Raw genomic sequence first — 21,031 nt, 5'->3', positions numbered from 1 at the left:
GGGGACTGACCTCATCTGCCAGAACAAGTGTTTTAGTGCTGCCCCAAGTTCAAACCAATCAAAAGGTCAAACTTGTTTGAGGCAGGGAGTGATAAGAGGGGCGATGGAAGCTCGTTCCCACTTGTTGGAATTAAGCCAGGCTGGCTTCAGGAAAATCTCCAGCTGGGATGGACCCTGGAGAACAGTGACAGATGGGAAATCAGGGCTGAGCCTCCCTTGCTGGAGACAGAGAATTCCCACTAAATGCAAGAGAAGAAAAGCAGATCCTGGAGAATGGGACTTTGGGTCATTCTCCTGGTGAAGCCTGCTCAGACACAGCTCCCAGTGCCTTGGTGTGGGTGGAGGTTTTGGTCAGCTGATGGAATGGACTGGGAGGGGGAAAGGGGATTTTCAGCCTGGAAGGTTTGTCCCTGTGAAGGAGGAAAGACTGAGGTTATTTTGTAGTGCAGAGAGCTCAGAGCAGCTCTCTGGCCCTGGGGGCATCTTTGGGCAGGTGGGATGTGCAAAACCTCTGGTCACGTTTGAGGGAAGCGACGTCTTCAGTTTATCCCCTTTGGGGAGGAAGATGGAGCTCACACCTGCTCAGCTGAGACTGGAACAGAACTTTTTCCCTTTCCAAAGGCAGAGTTTTTCCCTCTCAGTGTTTTTTTCAGTGCAGGGGAGAACATGGAAAACTTCTCAGTGGAAAACCCTGCTCTGGTTCTGTGGGGGGCTGCTCAGCACCCTCATCTGCTGTTTGGAAGACTCTTTGCACTCTTTGTAATGGCTGCTTTTTCAAGGGTCTAATGGCTTTATTTAAAGCCAACAAAACACAAAAGAGAGAGAAGAGAGAGTGAGGAACTTTTTAGAGTCTGCTGCTGCCATTTGAATTATGGTGGGGGACATTGCTGGGGAGCCCATTAGCCTCTGTGGCCTCTGTGGCACATGGCCATGCTTTCATAAGCTTGCGAGAGATGGAGTTTTTCTATAAAGTTTTTTTTTTTTTTTTTTTGGTCAAAGAAAGCATTCTCCAAGGGCTGACTACAGACAGAATCCCTGGTCTTTTTGGCAGAATTCCCTGGTGCTTGCACAGCCAGGTTTTCTGTGCTCCAGCTCTGGTGTGTGACCCATGCTTTCAACACATCCAGGGCCAAACGAGGATCTTTTGGCTCGGGGCTGAATCTGACCATTTTCCTTCTGCAGGAAAGATGTCAACAATTCTATGGGTGGGAGAAGAAAGGTGACATTCAGGGTGAGGAGAGGTGGCCAGGACTGCTGAGCTGGCTCTAAGAGGAAGGATGAGGAGCAGGGCACAAAAATCCAGCCCAGGAGGGCACAGCCCATCCTGCCCCTGGGTCAGGGCTCTGCTGCTTTTCACTGCTGCCCAAACCAGCAGCACTGACACTGACAATGGGGATTTTTCCGAGCTCTTGCTCATCACACCAGATGTGCCTTGTGCTTTTTTTCAAGCTCATTTGAATGTATGTAATGGACTTCTGGCTTTGAAAAAATCATCGGTTACCAGATGTCTTTTAAATTGTCTACCTTGCAAGATTGTCCGTTACCAGATGTCTTTTAAATTGTAAACCCCTGCAGTCAGAGGTTAAAGCTGTGTCAAAACAGTCACCGATATGAATTCATATTACATTTTAAATGCATGATGATTTCCTCCAGCTCTTTCCCCTTTAAAAGCCTCTCATGGAAATGTTATGGCTCACCCAAGATTTGTCACCCGCCCATCGCTAGAGATTCAGTGATAAATGCTTTTAATAATTAACAGTGGCAGGAGCTTTGTACCTCTGTCTCGTGGATATCTCACCTCTCAGACAGCAGAAATAAAAGCCTGTTGTAACAGGAAGAGTAATGATCTGGTGGAAGGCTCCTGCAGCTGCACCACCAGGGCAGATCTTCTACAAGTGGAGCTGTTTGCCAGCAGGATTTTGTCCTGGGCCCAGCTGGGAGCTCAAGGCAGGTGGAGAAGCAGAGATGCTTGCAGAGTTCCTGAGGTAAAGGAGGTTTGGGGTTGTGTGGGGCTGGGAAGGGGCTGTGCAGGTCAAAAGGACAAGAGGGTTGGGTTTGAGTTTCCTTCTGAATCCGACTCTCCAGGGTCTCATCCAGGCTCTGTGCTGGCTGCCAAAACCCCAGACTGAGAGGCTATTTTGGGATACAGCAACACCAAGTGTTACTTCAGAGATGTTTGGAGAGAGATTTAATAAAATCAACTAATAAGGTTTGACGTGCTGAAGATTAGGAAAAGTCATCCCGAGCATCCGAGCTGAGCTCAGGGCTGGGAGGCTCGGGGAGTCATGTGTTATCCCGGGCATGGGAGCCCTCCTGGCATGGCTGGGGGACAGCAGCAGCTCCCCTCTTTGTGAGACCACCTCTGAGCTGTGGGGGCAAGCCTGGCACTGGATATTTGCCTTAAAATTAAAAAAAAAAATTAAAATAAGAGAGGGAAGAGGCAGCTGGGAGCTGCAGTGTGCCCTGGGGCCAGGCAGCTGGGGTGAGTGCAGCAGCTGTCCCCCTGTAGATCACACTGCCCCCCTGTAGATCACACTGTCCCCTGCCCAGCACTGGGCACTGAGGTCCCTGCTCACAGCCAGGCACTGCCCTCACCCCTGGTGCCAATGCTCAGGGCTGTCAGCTTCTGCTTTTGTTTTGATGGTTTTGGGTTTTTTTCTCCCCTTTTTGTCACAGGAGCAGCCCAGAATAGGATCACGAGGTCAGTGTTTGTGACTTCCCGAATAATCTCTAGCCTGGTTTTGGTGCTGACACCGTTGGGAAGGCAGTGCCACTGCTGCCCTCATGTTTCCATGTGACACCACTGCTCGCTGGCTTTTCCCATTTCATAACTAATGAGTGAAGTGAGCTTGACAGCCTTGGTTTCAGCTTCAGCCTGTTGGTTCCCATGTCACAGACAGGCTCTGTTAGCAGCAAATTCTTGTCAGGAGAAGAGAATTACAGCTGAAGCTTGAAATGTGCTGGTGTTCAGTGCAAAGCTTTAAATTCTTGACCAAAGTTAGATAAAGGCAGCTGAAAGTGTGACGTTTGAAATGCACTATCTATTTGTCTTTTCCTCCTCACCAAAAATACCTAGAGTGGAAGTATGTGTATTTGCATCCAAGCTGAGAACAGTTGATCTCCTCTAAAACAAAAAGGATAAACACAGCATTTTAAAATATTCTGGGTTTTAAAATCTGTGCAATTTTCCCTTGCCCTAGATATGTGTAGATTATCTGTATTGAAAGAAAGAGGTATGTATGGACATGTCTTTAAAGAAAAAGGAATGGTTAGTTCTCAAGGTGTGGGAAGATTATTTAACTGGTAATAAGAAAAAAATGTTAGTTCTCCCCCAGCAGTCATTAATAGCTCTGAGCTCCAGCCTGAGTGCAGATGGAGCTTTGATATGATCACACTTTTGCAGGGAGAATGTGCTGTATATCCTGCTGCTAATCCTGGGCTGGAAACCAGCTCCTCCCCACACCTGCTGCCAGGACCTGACACAACTGATCTCAGCGCAGCATTTGCAGCCCCCTGGGCTGGAGTTTGGATTTGGGCACATCCCAGCTGGGTCAGTCAGCGTGGGGCACTTTCTCTGCCTGCTGTCCTCCTGTAAAACCTCCCTCAGAGCCACCATTCCCTGCTGCCCTCCTGGGCCCCTGCAGCCCAACCATTCCCTGCAGCCCATTTCTCCCTGGGGCTGGGGCTGCCCCTCGCTCTGGGCACTGCAGGGTTTGTGCTCACTCACTGCTCTCAGTTCTGGCTCCCAGCAGGATGAGCCAGCCCTGATCCCAGCCTGGAACAGCTGGGAAATGCAGCAGCTCCTGGGCTCAATGAGGAACAAGTGTCTGTGGAGCTGGGAGCCCTCAGACAGCTCTGGGCTGCTTTAGGGAATGCTCCTTCCAGAGCCCTCCTGGCTGCCAGGCTGCCCCAAAATCTGGAGTCAAATGTGGATCCCGATGGTTTTGCCCTCTTTGTTAACATTTGGCAATCACATCTTGTTATTGAAAAGTTTTCTCAATGAGTGGAAGACTGGAGAGGGTTTTGGAGGGGTTTTTTTTGGTAATGGTTTGCAAAATGTCTGGTTTGGATCTGAAGGGACCCTTAGCCTGACCTCTGGTGTAGATCAGAGAGCATTGAATTTCCTGCACTTAACTTCCAGAGTCTATCCAAGAGCTGCCTAACCACAGTGCCTTCCTAGGGAAAAAAATGCTCTTAAATGCACTCATTTCAGCCTGGTAGAAATGTTTCTTATCCCTGATAGGGAGGAGTGGGATTTTCCAGAAGGGTTTGGAAGGAGAAACTTCTGACCTGGGCTCTCCATGCCTTCCCCCTGACCTCATCCCTGTCCCCAAACAGCACCCTGAGATCTGTTTGTGTCCTCTCCTGGTTGTGCTGGGGGTTACAGAGATATTAAATGAGCTAAAGGGGCAGAGAGGGAAGAGATATCCATTGGGGAATAAAGAGGGGGCAGGCATGTAACCCAACTCAGCAGGGACAGGGTTCATGTGACCTTGTCCCACATTTGAGTGGGAAATTTCCAGCTCAAACCAGGTATTTATTATTCCACACAGATGTTTGCAATGGCATATGAGCCACCAGTGCTGCTCTTTTGCCCAAACCCTGTTGGGCCAGGCACAGAGCAGCAAGGTGTCCCTGTCCTGCAGAGGTCTCAGACTCACAAGGAAATTGCTTCTCTGTGTCCACTAATTTCCTCTCCTAGAGTTAAAGTGCAATGAAAAATAAATGATTTGAAGTGACCTCTTGAGATGGATGTGCTGCCAGCAGGCACTGGCCTGCCTTGGGTAATGGAAGACTGGGGGTTCACAGATTTGGAAAGCTGCAGTGTAGCTTTGCTAAAGTGACACAGATTAAGATATTCTAGAGATTATCTTCCAAAAACATGGTGGTCAAGGGCTTAATGACTTAAATTGTGGTCAAATGTCTGCTTGTTATCAATTGTCTATTGCCAGTTAAACTGCATTAATGAAAGTCTCTTGATAAAAGCTGCCTTATCACCCGGAACCGAGATACCCAGCCTAATGTGCTCCAGCAGGGCTGGAGGAAATTCTCTTTTCAGCAGCAGAGGAGACGAGGTGTCGCTTTCCTGAATTAGGCTGACTCAAATGGATGGTCAGGCCCTCCAGAAAGAAGCAATTTCTTTCACCTTTTGTGCAAAGGGCTGCTTTATCCATGTGTCAGAAAGGGTTCTGGCTGTCTTGCAGGAGCCAAGCAAACACACCTTGCTGGCCATTTGCAGGGGCTGGAGGCAGCATCACTGCACCCTGAGGGGATCCACAGCACAGCCCTCTGCCATAGCCACTTACTTCCTTGGAGAAAACGGGCTGAAAACAGTATTTAACATTGTTGGTGACAATTTTTACAGATTCATTACCTGTTTTTTGTTCACTGTTTGGCTGCCTGCTCCCCTTCCATCTGCCAGCCGTGTAATCCACCTCCTCTTATCTCAGCACAGCTCTCTCCACCTCTTGCTCATTTTCATTTTATTGCCTAGCTAATCTCATCCTCCTGCTTTTCCTGACACTGCTCCCTCCTCCCCATCTGTGGAGATTAAATCACTGCTCCTTTTGTCTGATGCCACTCAACATTCCCCCATTTCACTCGGGCTTTGGGACGCTTCCAGGCACTTTTGCTGTTGTTGCACACATCCGTTTTCCTGGCACAAAAAGGCCCAGCAGCATCTGATGGGAGTGTTAGGGAGTCCTCTTTCAACCAGTTCTCAGAGGTGTCCTGAATCTGAAATGGAGCCCAGCTCAGCCTGCCCAGTGCAGCACAGCCAGGTGAGTGTCTGCAGCACCAGGACCATCAGCAGGATGCTCAAGGCAGCTCTGCAGTGCTGACAGGGCTGGCACCTGAACATCTGAGAAAATTCTAGACCAAAGGTGTGGCTAGGAAATCTCCGAGCTCTCAAAATGCGAAGTTTTGGAAGTGTTTTCTCATTTTATTCTAGTCAACCATCTTCCCTATTGACAACCTGTCAGTGTTCATGGCCTCAACACTTTTACTCTAATAACTGCTGAGGGTTTTGAGTCAAGCTTGAACAGTTCAAGGGTGTTTAGTTCATCCTGGGATAACAACCCCAGGTAGGGACACTGGATTTTCGTGCCACGTGTTTCTGGCACCTTTCCACCTTCCTGCAATGCTGGAGACTCTCAGCAGCACCTCCTCCCTCCACCTGTGGGATTGTGCAAGGCCTCTGAAGGCCCTGCTGCTCATGTGGGCTCAGCAGGGCCTTTAACTCCCCAGAATATTCAAACTGTGTTTCAGGGACACATTCCCTCCCAGGGAATGCCACTTGCTCTGCTGTGAGCACCCCAGTGTGTTTGCTGCCAGAACAGATCCTAAAGTCTTGGTTCAAATTTTGAGTGATTCTCACTCCGAATACATGGGAGATGGTCCCCTTAGCAAGGACTCCTGCTGTCTGACTCTAATAATTGAGTTTAGATGTTAATTTTTATGCTGTTTGAGTTATACTTTTTGCCTTAATCTCAACTCACGATACCAACTATGGCGCATTTGCTGTATCTCCCCTCACCACCTTTATCTGCCACCATGTTTTAAATTACTTTAAAGAGTATGGGAGCTAAAAAAAACCCCAAAAAAACAAAACAAAACAAAAAAAAAACAAACCAAAAAACCCCAGCAGCTTCAGCTGAAAGGCAGCAGCATGCCTTTAAAATAGAGCAGCAGCCCTGCACAAGGTGCCGAGCGAGTGGGAGCACGGCGGGGAGAGCAGAGGTTCTGTTTAAAGAGAAGGTAAATAAGTGGCTGGGGGAGCTGCAGTTCATCTTGTTCCCTTACGTGGTGCCCAGATAATGCAGCGGATCCTCGGGCAGGCTGGTTCTAAAAATGGCCACAGCTCTTGGGTTTCAGGGGTGACACTGGGCCGCCCGTGGGAGCAGCGCCATGGGATCGTGCCAGGGAAATGGCATTTGGTGCTCCTCAGCCAGCAGCAGTGCTCAGCTCTTGCCACTCTTGCTGCTTTATGAGGAGGACTTCTGCAGTGAAGACTTTGTGATTTCATACCCTGGTGCCTAATGCAAAACTTGCTGCCTGTAAATCCCTGGGGTCAGGCAGGGTTTTGTTAAAATTCCCTTTCCTGCTGTGGTTGACCTGTGAAAGCAGCAATCATCTGACAGTGACAGCAGCACTTAATTATTAATTCAGGATTAAAGTGGGCTGTCCAGTGAGTGATTTCACAGGAGCAGAGTTTAGGATTGAAGCTAGTTTAATATAACAATTGTCTTGAAAGCCTCCTTGGCATTTTAATGGTGTTTTTCTTTGGTCTAAATATATATGAGAAGTTGAGAGGATGTTTAAATCTGAGCAGGGTATAAAAGGGACCAAGAGAAAGACTGAAAGGTCCTGTCCAAGCTCCACCCAGTTGTGTGAGCCCCTGGCTTCCCTAGGACAGGGCACCATCCCAGGAGCTGCAGCAATCACCATTCCTCTCACTGCTCCAGATGAGCATTAATATCTTTACCTTCCTTGTCACCCTCCTGTCTCCTGCCCAGCTGAGCTCAGCTCAGTGCAAAGGACAATGTTTGTTACCCTTCAGTGTCTGCAGCAATGGCCACCTAGCCCTTCCCTGCTCCCAAGGAGACTATGTTTGCATTGAGCATATGTTGCTCACTGGAATGGAGAATTCTCCATTTTTTCTAAATGAGTTTTCTCAGGCTGTCCCCATTCAGCAAATTCGGGAGAGAAAGGGCAGCAGTGCCCCTTGGCCAGAGCATGGCAGCACTTCTGTTCTCCTCCAGGAGAAAGCAGAGTGCAGCCTCCCCATGGCAATAGAGTGATCCTCTGTTGGGCGAATTGTTGCTTACAAGGTTAATTAGCTGTAGAAAATGAGCTAGAATACTTGGGACTAATGAATCATAATGAGTCATTATATTTGAGGAGTGACAAATTAAATTCATGCATGTTTTGGACTACTTGTTTCAGTCAGGATGGAAAATAGTGCTCTGCTTTCTTCTGCTGTTCTGCTGTCATGTCAAGATGTCAGGAGATAAATCAATATGGCCAGAGCTTGTAAAGTCTGGCACTGCTTGATTTCATGGTGTTTAATCTCTCTCCTGGGTCCTTGAGCTGGGCTAGGAGCAGGATCTTCTCTGGAATCAATACTTTTGCTTCCACCTTCAACAGGAGGGATTTTGATCTGTTACTGAGAAAACATGAAGCTTCTCCTAAGCTAAAAGAGAAAAAAAAAAGTGATGTCCTAATACCATGAGGGGTAGTGTCCTCTGGCAGCTCAGACTGAGGTGTGGCACCCTCATCTAGGCAAGTACATTAAATTACAGCTCCACCTCAACACCAAGGTGAATCAAGGGACCTCTTGGAACCAAGATTCGTGAGATCCTTCAGCTCCTGCTGCCCCCAGAGGAATCTCTGGAGTTTTTCCGTGGAATTAGACCAAGCAACGTAGCCAGACCAGGAGCAGACAGGCATTGTGACCCCTGAAATACATGGGAAGCAAGGATAAGCAAGCTGCTCCTACCTGGAAGATTGCTGCTGGAATCTCAATGTGAGATGAAGGACGCAGTGAAAAAGAGGAGCTTGATGAGAAGGATTCATTCTTAGCCCCTTTCAAGCATTGTAATATGTCCCTGGTGAGCTGAAGCCTGGCACAAGCTGCTGTGCTTGGTTTGGGGTTTTTTAGTGTTGGTACCAAGGTTCAGCTGGTTCAGACTGGAGGAGCTGTGAGCAGTGGGAGGGTTTGAATTCACAGCCTTCCTTTTAAATATATCAGCGGTTCCACAGGGCAAGTGGGACTGCTGCTGACTCAGTTCTTTGCTGGATTGATGCCTCTGCAAGTGTTTGGAGAGATTTGACAAATCTTTCTGTCTGTTGAAGGTTCCATGGCATTATTAGCTGTTTGTCACCACTGGGAGAAAACATCTTTCACACCATCTCAGAGCAAAGAGCACCTTGGGGCTCAAAGACAGAAGGTACCAACTGGCACTTAGTTTTGCTACTAATTATATGCCAGAACCCAATGTAAGTTAGGCCCAAATTAGTGCATTTCTCCAGATGTTTTCACAGTTTCCCTGCTTGCAGCCCTGTGGGTTGTGTTCTGAGTTTTTAAGCACTCATTTTGGTCCTTTCCACTCCACTGTTGTGGTTGGTCCTGGCAGGGTCAGGTGCAAACTCCCACTTGCTCAACACTGTAAGGCATCAGTGACACAAAGTGGGAAATTCTCCTTGGGGTGCAGAGCTCCTTCAGGAGGCAGCCAGTGGGGTGAGTGCTTACAGACCTGTCCCTGTGCTTGGACATGTGGGTTCATGTACAATATCTTCTGTGAAAGCAGCTATTCTGGCTCCTGCCAGGCTGCTCTGAAGACCCATACAATGATGTTAATTGTAAGCCACAAGCTGGCTCTTATCTTCAAATTGTTTTTCCCTGACAATTTTAAGAAGAGCTCAGCATGTTCTCAGTAGGAGCTGATAGATGCTAAGCACTTCTGAAATCCTGCCAGCTTCATTTAGGTTCCTAAACAGGAACCGAGTGCTCTTGAACATATGATCCTAAGGGTGCATTTCATAACTCTACAGCTCTGTCCATATCATTCCTTTCCTCTCTGCCTGTCCCCAGAATGCTCCTGGCAGCAGCAACAACACCAGGAGCACCAGGCTAGTCAAGGCTTGAGTGATGTCTCAGTTAGGATGTCAGCTCAAGCCACACTGAGCAGAATTAAGTGACAGCAGTCAAAAGGTGCCTGTCTGCATCCTGTGTGCAGTGATGTCCCCATCATCACCACCAGCACTGTGGATATATTTGAGATAGCTGTAATGGATTTTATTTATGGACATGACAACAATAATCTAGTGCAAATCCTGCCTTGTTTTTCAGAGTATTTCATTCCATGTTTCAGGCCATGTACTGTACTGTACTTGACAATGCTCTGACTCTCAATTTCAGGATTCAAATTTTCTCCTCAGCAGATTCTTGGGGCAGATGTAATGAACATTTTGCAGTGTTCATGGGGCAGGGGAGGAGGGCAGACAGGCCTTTATCTGAAGCTTTTCCAGCAGAGTGAGTGCATGGACAGCATCTGCGTTGGAGCTGTGGGGCTGACATCCTCTCCAGCACACTTGGCAGCGAGCGCAGGGACCACATGTCAAAAATCTGGGGGGCCCAAAGGCTGCGGACAAAAGTACGGCAAAGAATTTAAACATCAGTGAGCGGAGAGCTGCTGGAGGGCTGGGGGGAGCGATTAGCGCAGTGCTCTGGAATGCGGCGCTTCAATAGCGCTCCAGAAAGCTCTGCAGCCCCATTGACTTGTGCCGCGTCAGGACGGGGCCGTGCGGGGCTTCCTTTCCTTTCCTTTCCTTTCCTTTCCTTTCCTTTCCTTTCCTTTCCTTTCCTTTCCTTTCCTTTCCTTTCCTTTCCTTTCCTTTCCTTTCCTTTCCTTTCCTTTCCTTTCCTTTCCTTTCCTTTCCTTTCCTTTCCTTTCCTTTCCTTTCCTTTCCTTTCCTTTCCTTTCCTCTTTTCTTTCCTCTTTTCCTTCCTCTTTTCTTTCCTTTCCTCTTTTCTTTCCTTTCCTTCTTTCCTCCCCTTTCCCCTTCCCTCCCTTCCCTGTCCTCTCCCGCCCTCTTTCCCTTTCCTTTCTCCTTTCCTTTCCTTTTTCCTTTCCTTCCCTTTTTCCCTTTCCTCTCCTTTCTCCTTTTCCCTTAATTTTTCCTTTTTTCCTCTTTCCTTTTTCTTTTTTTCCTCTTTCCTTTTCCCTTCTTTCCTCCCCAGCAGCCAGGTGCACACAAGGTGCATTGCCAGAGCCCCCTTGGCAGCCTGCAGCAGTGTCAGCTGTTTCCTTGCCCTGGGCTAATGTGCTAAAAGCCACCTGATCCAGCTGTTGCCAGCTGTGCACTGGGGTGAGGTTTGCATGTTTTTCTCACATTTGTCAGTGTGGGGTTTTGGTTTATTCCACTGGTTTTGGTTTCTTTGGGAATGGACCCAGCAGGACTAAGCATGTGTCTGTGGTTGCATTCACTTGTTTTGTTTTGTTTTCTTTAAATTTTCCTTCCCCTCCCCTTCAGATTTCTAGGTAAATAAATCCAAGTGCGGAATGAATTAAAACCAAAGCTGGGTGGAAGGCCTGGAAGGCCTGGCTGATGTGAGCACATGCTTTTTTAGTTGAGGTGGGAGAAGAGCACACTCATTCAAGCCCTCATGCAGGGCAGGGAATTCCCTGGCTTTTGTCTAAATATGGCAGGAGAGCAGAGCACAGGCAGTGCAATGCTTCACTGAGGATTGTTTAAAAGGGAGCTTGGCACCAGCCAGCAAGTAGGATTCTTGTGAAAACATGGCACAAGGAGTTGTTTGACAGATTCTGACACAGCAAAGTATTTACAAGAGAAAAAAAAAAAAAGAAAAAAAAAAAGAAGAAGGAAAAGAGAGAAAGTGCAGAATGCATGAATGCAAAAGCATATTGTCTGCCTAGGAAGATTGCAGAATAAAAGGTGCTTAGCACTGAGTCATACCCTGCATGCTCTGTGGGCCTGATCCTATCAGTGATTCATGGCACTGAGTTAAAAATCCACTCCTAAATGATTGCCTCTCTCATCAGAGGGTATGAAGAGCAGTGAGAGCTGGAGAAGAGGCTGCCATGGCTTGAACCCACTGGCCAGAGTCTCTACCCAGACCTGCCAGGCTGGATGGATCCATCCTCTGCCATCCACCCTGCAGGCAGTGGAGTTTCACCAGCAGGTCTCTGGATGCAGCACTCAGGCCCCAGCAATCCTGTGGTCTGTGTAGGTGTCTCCTTTTTGCAGAGCTTATGCTGAGCTGTGGTTTTGAATCCCTGTTGCAGCAGCAGTCCCTGCCTGGAGGAAACCCTTCTCCCTCTGCCTCTGCTGCATCTGGAGACATTGTGAGAACCTTGGAGCATGAAGGCCTTTGGACATCTCAGCAATGGAGAATTTTGTGTCCAAAATTCCTGGTCTATTGTTTAAATATGGCCATGATGTGAGTGTGATTTGAGGGAGGGAGAACTTATCCAGAACTCAGCACTTCTGGAGGTCTCAGATGAGAACACATCCCTCGATGATTCTGCTACAGATAACAGCTACTGGGCAGTCTGTGCAGCTCATCCAGAGGAGGACTTGGCTCAGCCTTCCCTACATTTGCCTTGAATGCAACATCCAAGCAGGATCATAGCTGGAGCTTCCCCTCATCAAAGGTAAGTCACTCTTGCTCTGCTTGGCTGGTGCCTTGCAATGTAAACTGCAGTGATAGGAGCAGTCTGTAATTAGCACATGCCCTCAGGCAGTTCTGTTGTTCCTGAAATGCAAGGCCTAAACTGTTCTGCTGCCACAGGATTGGTTTGGTGAGTGCTTTAAGTGCATTTGTACTTGGGTTAGTGAAAGCTGCTCCCCAAGAGTGCTCTGGTATGGATCAGAAACCAGGATTCCAGATCCACTCCTGTGGGCATCTTCCAGTGAAACCAGGGGTTAATCCATCACCTGTGCTGCCTGTGAGATGCACTCCATGGCAAAGCAACACAGCCCAGGGGTTTCTGTGCCATCTTAGCAAAGGCACAGGAGCACTCTCCCACCCTTTTTGAGCATTTCAGTTGATGCTGTTAATTGCTGTGGAGCTGCTGCAAATATTTCAGAAAGCAAATATTTGGTGTCCCCATCCAGCAGAAAATAAGCAGAAGAACCAACCACCTGCCACTCACTTTGTCACCTCAACAAAACCAGGCTGGGGCTGAGAATCAATAGCAACGAAACTGAGCCTTTGTGGTGAGTTCTGTCTGAGCTGGGAGAGCAAACAACACCTGGAGGAGCTGGGCATGGGCTGCAAGGGAGCGGGATGGTGGGCAGAGGCTGTTTGTGCTCCAGGGTGGGGCTCTGGCACGGCAGGAGCAGGAGGAGGAGGAGGATGGCTCCATCAGCCCTGGTGGGGGGGTGCCTGCCCTGCCCTGGATGGCAGCAGCTCCTCTGTGCCTGCAGGAGCAGAGCCTGGAGTGGAACTGCCCCAGCCCCACTGCTCCTGCCTGGGCTGGGCTCAAACAGAACTGGGAAATCACTGGCCTGGCTTAATTTTTAAGATTTAATTTTTAAGATTTAATTCTTAAGATTAATTTTTAAGATTAATCACCACTCACACCTCTGCCCAAGCCGGATTCCCAAATTAAACCAGGGAATTTTGCCCTCCCTGGGAAGCAGGAGGATGGCACAGTACCCGCTCTGGCTGGGCCCAAATTCCCAATGTCCAAGTGATCTGCGTTTGGGTGCTGGGTTTTTCTAACTTTATCTTTTTTTGTTGTTGTTTTTAGCCTTCTAAAAACAAACTTCAGATTCGTCAGCTGGAAGTGATCTCATCGCATTACAGATTTGCTTTCCTGGGAAACTGAACCCTTCTGGTGTGATGATGGGAAAGTCTCACCTTCCCTTCTTTAATATTCCTTTAACCAAGGTTCTATTGAAATTAGCTTGGCAGGGCAACAGCTCAGAAAGAAAGACACAAAAGAAAACCCTATGTTGCTATTAGGTTTTTTATTCTATTTATTTTCTTACCCATCTCATGATTTTGGGGAGAGGGCAAGTCATTTTTTTAATCTTTATTGACACATATCCAAATCTCTAGAGAAGGATACATTTCACTAACGCAGGAGTCTGTTTGTTCCACTGCCAGCAAAAAAATAGAGGCAAACCCCAATAATTAATTGTTGTCTTTGGTAGTTTTCTTTGAGCTGCAACACTGTCTGCTCACTCCTACTCCTTTTTCTGCCTCTTACAAATTCTTCGCACAAGTGGGAGCCCAGCTCAGCGCACCCAGTGCAGGATCCCTGTCCTCGAGTGAGGATGGGCTTGGCTCCTCTTCAAAGGGATCTTTCATCGAGTGCTCAGTGTGATGTGACAAAGCAGGGAAGTGTGCCATGGATGTGGCGCTTCCTAATCCCCTCCTTCTACCTTGATTAAACTCGAGGGCAATTACCCTTGCCAGGGTGGTGAGGGCTGCCAATGTGCATCTTGTTTACAGCTGTGCTCATTTTTTTCTTTGTTTTCCCATTTTGCACTAGGGAAAAACTCATCTGCTGTATGCCATGGATAAAATCCATTTTAAACACCAGGTTTCTGCTGTTTTGCCACAGGAGCTGGGGGATTCAGGGCGTTGTGTTTCAGGCTGGCACAGTTGCTGTCATGTGCAAAGTGATGCCCAGGCTCCCAGAGACCTGCAAGGTCTCACTGTCAGTGCAGGGAAGCTTTGGATGGGGCCAGTAGAAACTAAAAAGATTTATTATGGGACTATTTTATTGTGCTAGGAAAAAGAATTTACTGTCTGGTGTGAGTGGGCTTTAGACGCTGCTGTAGATTCCAGATGAAAATTTCACAGCATTTGCCATTCCATTTTGCCCTATTTTATTTTCTGTGTTTTGCTTTCATTTCTAGAATCTGCCATATTCTGAATTCTGATAAATTTAGAAAGTCTTATTTTCAAAAACAAACAACCACACCATATTTTGGCAAAAAATACTTGGGTAAACATTTTTATTTTACCAATTTCCCAATTGCCTATAGCAGTCACTTTAAAAAAAGACTGCATCTAACTAATTTTACTTGAAAATATTTTTTCTTTTTTTCTCTCTGTTTTTTTATCCCTTCACAAGAAGCAGGCCAGATTTCAGAGAAACTTTACCAGGAAAAATGCACATCAGCACCCTGAGATATTTCCATGTTTGGCTTTGAATCTGTCAGTTCTACGTGGAGAAAAAAATACATTGTGAATTTTCTAGTTCAGAGATTCGTAGTTTGGTGGTTTGGGCAGAATGCACTGAGGGCAGGAGCTTTTCTCCATGGTCATTCCTGCCTCCTCCCTGTGTTTCACCCCTCACTCTGTGCCCTGGCAGCCTGCTGGCTTCCTCCTTTTTTCTCTGGATAATCTTCCTTCTTTTTTTTTTTTTTGGCTAAAACAACACGACAGTCTGTTTCAGCTGATTATGACACGATGCTGAACTTTTCTTCACCAGGACTCTCTGGTTGCCCCTGCAGCCACCAGACCAAGGTGGGTCACCATGGCCAGCCCCTGTTGCTCCTGTCTCTGTGCTGTGATGCCAGGAGCAGCCTGGCATTCCTCTTGGCACCATCCTGGCAGGGGTGGCCGGGCAGGCAGAGCCAGGGCCAGGCTCCCACAGGCTGTTCCCATTCCTGCAGCAGCCTGCCCACCTGTTCTCTGCTGTGCTGGAATACCAGCCAGAGCCTTGGCTCTGCTGTTGCAGGCTGTGAGGGGTGGTTTTTAATCCCTCTGTTCAGAGTGTTTCCAGGAACAGGAGGAGAAGCATACGGCATATGCTCACCTCGGCTCCCAGGAGGGGGGGGGGGTGTCCCAGCAGCTGATGGGGTGATCCTTGTCCGTCTGTCCTTCCACAGCCACCTCTGAGGGTGTGCTCAGGGTGTCGGGCATCACCCCATGAGCAGGTGAGCTCCACAAGCAGGTGCTGTCCCTTCCTCCCCTCTGCAGCCAGCAGCACGGACAGGGTGTCACAGGGCAGAGGGGCTGGAGGAGGGACTCCATCCTCTCCTGGTTTTCCTTCAGCTGGGTCAGCTCCACAGCAGGGCTGGGAGCACCTCAAGGGCACAGGAGCTCCCTTCATGGTCACAGTGGTCCTTGAGTGCTTGGAAGTTTGTTGGATTAAGGACTTACATTTGACCAAAGCAGGTGAGATCTGGATGCACCTTTGGGCTCAAAACACATGAGATATCTGCAGCGGTAGAGCAGGGGGAGTTTGGAAGTCTGGAAGTTTGGAAGTTTGTTGGATTAAGGACTCTGGTTTGGCCAAAGCAGGTGAGATCTGGCTCCAGCTTTGGGCTCAAAGCACACGAGATATCTGCAGCAGTAGAGCAGGAGGAGCAGGCTGAGTGCTGAGCTCCTGCATCCTGCACTGCCCACATCTGCCCTTGTCACCAAATCTCCAGCACACCCATCCCTGATGTCCTGCATTGCTCGTTGCCTGACCCTCAGCTGACCCAGCTGCAGCCAACAGGAACACTGGCATCACTGGCATCACTGGCACCTCATCTTCCCCCTCCTTTTCCCTCCTGCGTGCCCACCCTGCCCTGGGCACCATCTGCTGAGCTTGGGGCTGTCTCCCCTCACCAACTGTCGTCTGTCCTGCCTGGAGGGGCAATGTGCTCACGTTCTGCATCAAAGGACCCTCAGCCCCTCTCTTTGTGGGCCAGCCGGGCTGTCGGAGAGGAGCCAAGCACTTGGCACTCAGCAAGCAAGGAGCATTAATGAAAGCATTGCAGTGAGGTTAGAGCCTCATTAAAGCACTGCTAACGAACCGTCTGCCTTCCAGAAACATGAGATTTTAGCTAACACTTCCTCCTTCTAACTTTATGTATATTTAAATCTTTCTGGGCAGGCAATATCCATTTCTCCAGGCTGCTACAGCATAAACAAAGCCCATTTCAGAGGAGCTGCTCTGGAAGTGCCTTTGGGTGCTGTCTCCAGTCCTGCAGCCTCAGCAGCCACGGTCTGTGTGGTCATGGCAGTGTCCTGGGTGACACAAACCCCATCACGGTCTGTGGGGTCATGGCAGTGTCCTGGGTGACACAAACCCCATCACGGTCTGTGTGGTCATGGCAGTGTCCTGGGTGACACAAACCCCATCACTCCCAGGTGCACAGCAGCACTGTGGGATGAAGGCAAGCTCTGGACCCACCACTGCCTCTCTCCCAGCCCTGCCACTGCTGCTGGCAGCCTTTGCCAGGTGTGGTTTTGGGGATGGAGATTCCACAGCAGTGCCCCGAGGTCTGTGAGCATCACCTGGGCTGGGGCTGGCACTGCTGGCTCAGCCAGGTGTCCCCAGGGGTTTGCACAGGGGGGTTCACTCTGGGTGTCCCCAGGGGTTTGCACAGGGGGTTTCACTCTGGGTGTCCCCAGGGGTTTGTACAGGGGGTTTCACTCTGGGGCCCCCCAGGCTCCCCAGCACCCTCGGGGCTGGCTGCAGGTGGTGCCCAGACCCCCAGCTGCCCTCGCAGCCCATTGTAAAGCAAATGAATTCTCCCAGGGCTCAGGAATAGCTTGGCAGGGAGCAGAGCAGCTGCTCCGGGACTCAGTGCCCCTGTTGGATTTCATCTCTCTGATTTCAGCAGCCTGTGAGGGGCAGGGGAGCCATGGGGACGTCTCTCTGCATGGGTGAGCTCACAGCTTCTCCTCCTGGACATGCTCCTCACTTCAGACAGGATTTTATTCTCTTGCTCTCTTTGAAGCACACCCAGAGGTGTCACTGTCAAAGGACAGTGTTTGATGGATGAATCCATCTCTTTTACCTCACAGGGTAAACACGGTGTTTTGACAATAAATGCCATTTTCTTGAATGGAAACAAGCAGTCCAAATGGCTTCTGCTGGGTTTCCAAATTGTCTGGAGGGTCTGCCCTGGGGAGAGGGCTGTCAGGAGAGTAAACTGGTGTTAAACTGATGGTTTGTGTTGCAGAGACTCAGAGCTGGATGCAGCTGCAGGTTGGTGCTGAGGGTGTTCCCCCATTGCTCCCGAATGTTGTGGGGCTGCCCTGGCACCCTTGGGTGTCCTGCCTGGGGCTGGGGGATGGCCACAGCCTGGGGGAGGGAGTTCGTGACTCACTGTGAAATTTCCTCTCCCTTTCAGGCATTACAACACAGATTTTCCTCTTGCACAGGCCCCAGCTCTGCAGACAGGCACTGCCCTCGCTGCAGGGAAATTGGTAGGATGTCTTGGGGCAAAGGTAAAACTAAAGTACATCAGTAAATGTTAGCAGGATCAGGACCTTATTCAGGCATAAATCAGGTAGCTCCAGCCAACAATAGAATTACCTAAGTATAAAATCCCATGTAAGCCAGTAAGATCAGCTCCAAACCTGCTATGAATTTGCTTTTTGTTTCCATGCCAAGAATATATCACTGCTAACTGCTGCAATCAGGGCTGGTCCTTTCAGGTTGTTTTAAGTGCTTTTGAGCACGTTTATTTCCCATCCCCAGCAGATCCACACAGAACCTGGCCCTCCTTCCCTGGGGCATGCCCCAGCCTGTTCACCCACAATAAATTGTCCCTATCAGGGAATATTTTTTTTCTCTTTCCTGGCTGTTTTTGTTACTGCATTCGGTAAACAAAGGGACAGCAGCAGTGACGATCCAAACCCATTCTTTTTTATTTGCCTGGGAACAGAGTCAACTATTTGTTGGTCTTTTGTTGCTGTTTTTGTTCTCTTTTTAGCCAGAGCCCGTTGGAGCAGCTCCTGGTACCTGTGGGCAGCACGTACTGGAGCTGCAGCATTTGTCACCTGCTGCCACCAGCCCAGGGAGGGGCAGCGAGGAGGACAAGGTGGGGTAGATACCAGGTACCAGGTCAAACCAAAGGTGCAGGGCACAATGGTCCCTTCTGTCCCTCCCAAGCAATATGGGAACAGCCTGCAGCGGTGTCCTGGTGGCTGTATGTGCCTCAGTTTCCCCAGTTCTCAGTGCACTGAGATGAGAGGTCTGGTTGCACCTGGCTGAGCCAGGGTGATGCCAGCTCTTGGAGATGAGCTGCTCAAAACACTTGGCAGGAGAAGGCAGGGAGAGATGGGAGGGAGGGAAGGAAGCTGGACGCTCTTTGAGCCTGAGGACAAGCTTCTCCTGGCCTCTCCATCTCGGGGGCCTGTGCAGCAGCTCTGGCAGCTCCACGCTGGGCTCTTCTTGGCAGAGACACCAAGAGAAGCACCCTGGCTGCCACTGCCACCCCACCTGTGACTCCAACCCACACCAGGGCTCTCCAAAAACCCAGCAGAGCTTCCCCTTCCCCATTCCACTGGGACACAGCACAGCCAGGAGCAGGAATGCATGCTTTGGGCACTGGTGTGGGCTGGGGACACCCATCAGAGCCATTTGTCACCCCAGGCCACTCTGGAACAAGGTGGGGAAGCTGCTCTGCTGCCTGTGCCAGGCACAACTCCTGTGCTGCAAACCAAACCTGCAGGGGAGCATCCCCGGGAGCCATCTGGTGCCTCTGAGCCTTTGATGGAGTGGAACAAAACCAGAGCAGCCCAGCAGGTTGGACCGTGAGCCATGCTGAGCCCTGGGGACCCGTCCTGCCCTGCTCAGGCTGCCTGCCCGGGTGCTTAGGAGTGTGTTGGTGTCTCCTGCCAGTGCTGCTGGGACTGGGGGGGTTTGCACGTAAAGGAGGATGGGTTTGCGGTCAGGAGATACGAGTGGAGGGAGCAGCATCTCAGAGCAGCATCCCAAACACCAGTCAGGCAGCAGGGGAGCTTGGGGACACGTGGTGTGTGCTCTGACCTGTGCCAGGACAGCCAGGACTCAAACCTGTCCCCAAGGCTGAGGGCGGCACGGCCAAACCACCATGGATGGCTGGAGAGGCTGCCCTGAGCTCTGCTCCTCCTGGGGAGATCAACAGACCCACAGCACACAGGAGGAGGGGTGCATGTTTAAGTCCACCCAAACAAGTCCCAAACCCACAGAGGCAAGAAAAATTACTCAGGAGAATTCCTCTGGAATTTTACCTCACACCTCACTTTGTGATGCTCTGGGTTTGCTGTGGAAAGGCACAGCCCGCCTTGGTTGAATCTCATTATATTAAGCATTTGCTGCCTGGTTTCCAGGAGCTGTGAGCAGCATTTGCCATGCTGGGAAGCAGGCTGGAGGAGGGATGTGTGCCCTCCACCTGCAGCTGTGGGGGCTGCAGTGACTCACTGATATCAGGGGGCTGCCCAGAAAGGACCTGGGGATGTTTATGTTGCAAGGGCTTCTGGAGTTTTGCTCTATAATTACAGTTACAGGCAGATTTCAGAGTTTACTCTAAATGAAAAAGGGAGGAATGATTGTTTCTGACTGGTCATGGATTCATTTTTTAATTGTGTACCCACAATGTGTTGTCATGCAAGAAAAATCTAACCCTTAGAAAAACTCATTTCAAAATGAGTAACTGCAACATTTTTTCAGTCATTGTCTGAGAAGGCTCTTGCAGGACTGCTGGGACTTCCCTTCTCCCCAGAATGAGATTCTGGTGTAATTAATGGGGCATTTGGACTCTGATAGCATTTGCTTCAATCCAGTTTCTCATGGAAACCCTCCTGATGCCTCTCAGACCTTCATGAAGGTATGTAAGCTTTACTCCCCCACTTTCTGCCTCCCAGAAGGAGAATGGGAACTGGAAAATTCCCCAGGTTCTTGGCAGAGAGGCTGAGGTGGTGTGGCTCTGCACAAAGCAGCTCTGGCCATGGACCCTGGCAGCAGTTTTATCTTTTGCTGGGCTGGGAATCATGACCTCAGCCATTGCAGCAGGTGTTCTCTGGGGCAGTCTGCAAGGAAATTGGTTTAAATAGCAATAGCATAATTTATCCATCTGAACCAGCAAAGTGTTAATGTCTCAGGGGTGAAACAAAAATTCTGTGAAACTTTTAGGGCTTTCCTTGATTTTTCTGCACCCAGAGAGGCTCTCAGGGCTGTGCCTTGTGCTTGTCCATCACTGCCTGGAGAATGCCCAGCACAGAGAGGCCGTTTCTGCTGATAACAGGAAAGTCAGTGTTTGGTCCTGCTGTCAACAGGCTTTAGCTTGGAGAGAAACCTCCACTAATCAGCTGCTTTGTGGCATTTTTACAGCAAGATAAAAGATGCCTGGAATTATTTGTTGGTCACCAAGCAAATGTTTTTACTGGTGAAATGTTCCAGAGGCTGTTTAGAGTCTGATTGACAAATGTGCCAAAACTTTGCAACCGTCCCCATGCCCTCCCCTCCTCAGATCCAGGGCTGAGATGGGAGATGGAGCTGATGGAGCTGATGGAGCTGTAGATGAAGAAGGAGATGGAGCAAAAGCTCAGGGGTAACCCTGGGTTGAAGTGAGGGGAGAAGCTCATTTGTTATGCAAATATCTGCCTCAGCCTGGCGTAGACAGTGGAAAGCTCAAATTATTTTAAGCAGAGGACCAAAGTTCTCTCCATCCCCCTATCCTCTTGGATCCTTGGAAAAATAGAAACCTCTGTGTGAACCATCTGACAATGATCAGCACTTGGCCTCTCTGGCAAGAGCTGGGTGAGCACAGGCGCATGGAAATA

The 21,031-nt window shown here is 49.4% G+C and overlaps 1 long non-coding RNA gene across 3 annotated transcripts; it reads left to right on the top strand.

Moving 5' to 3' along the window:
* Window positions 1-1,776: 1,776 nt before the first annotated feature.
* On the top strand, window positions 1,777-20,787 carry LOC128936095 (uncharacterized). Of its 3 annotated transcripts, none has more exons than XR_008482974.1 (5): window positions 1,777-1,985; window positions 11,808-12,176; window positions 12,640-12,741; window positions 18,199-18,311; window positions 19,920-20,744. It is a non-coding gene; the product is annotated as an uncharacterized LOC128936095 (long non-coding RNA). The 3 variants fall into 3 exon arrangements; XR_008482975.1 differs by lacking the exon at window positions 1,777-1,985 and having other exon boundaries at window positions 11,656-12,176; window positions 19,920-20,076; window positions 20,719-20,787; XR_008482973.1 differs by lacking the exon at window positions 1,777-1,985 and having other exon boundaries at window positions 11,656-12,176.
* Window positions 20,788-21,031: the final 244 nt, after the last annotated feature.

The sequence above is a fragment of the Melozone crissalis genome, unplaced genomic scaffold (assembly GCF_028551555.1).
Source record: "Melozone crissalis strain CALT ecotype California unplaced genomic scaffold, PUWL_Pcris_2 ptg000017l_1, whole genome shotgun sequence".
Lineage (NCBI taxonomy): Eukaryota > Metazoa > Chordata > Aves > Passeriformes > Passerellidae > Melozone > Melozone crissalis.
This window is presented reverse-complemented; position numbering and strand designations above follow the sequence as displayed.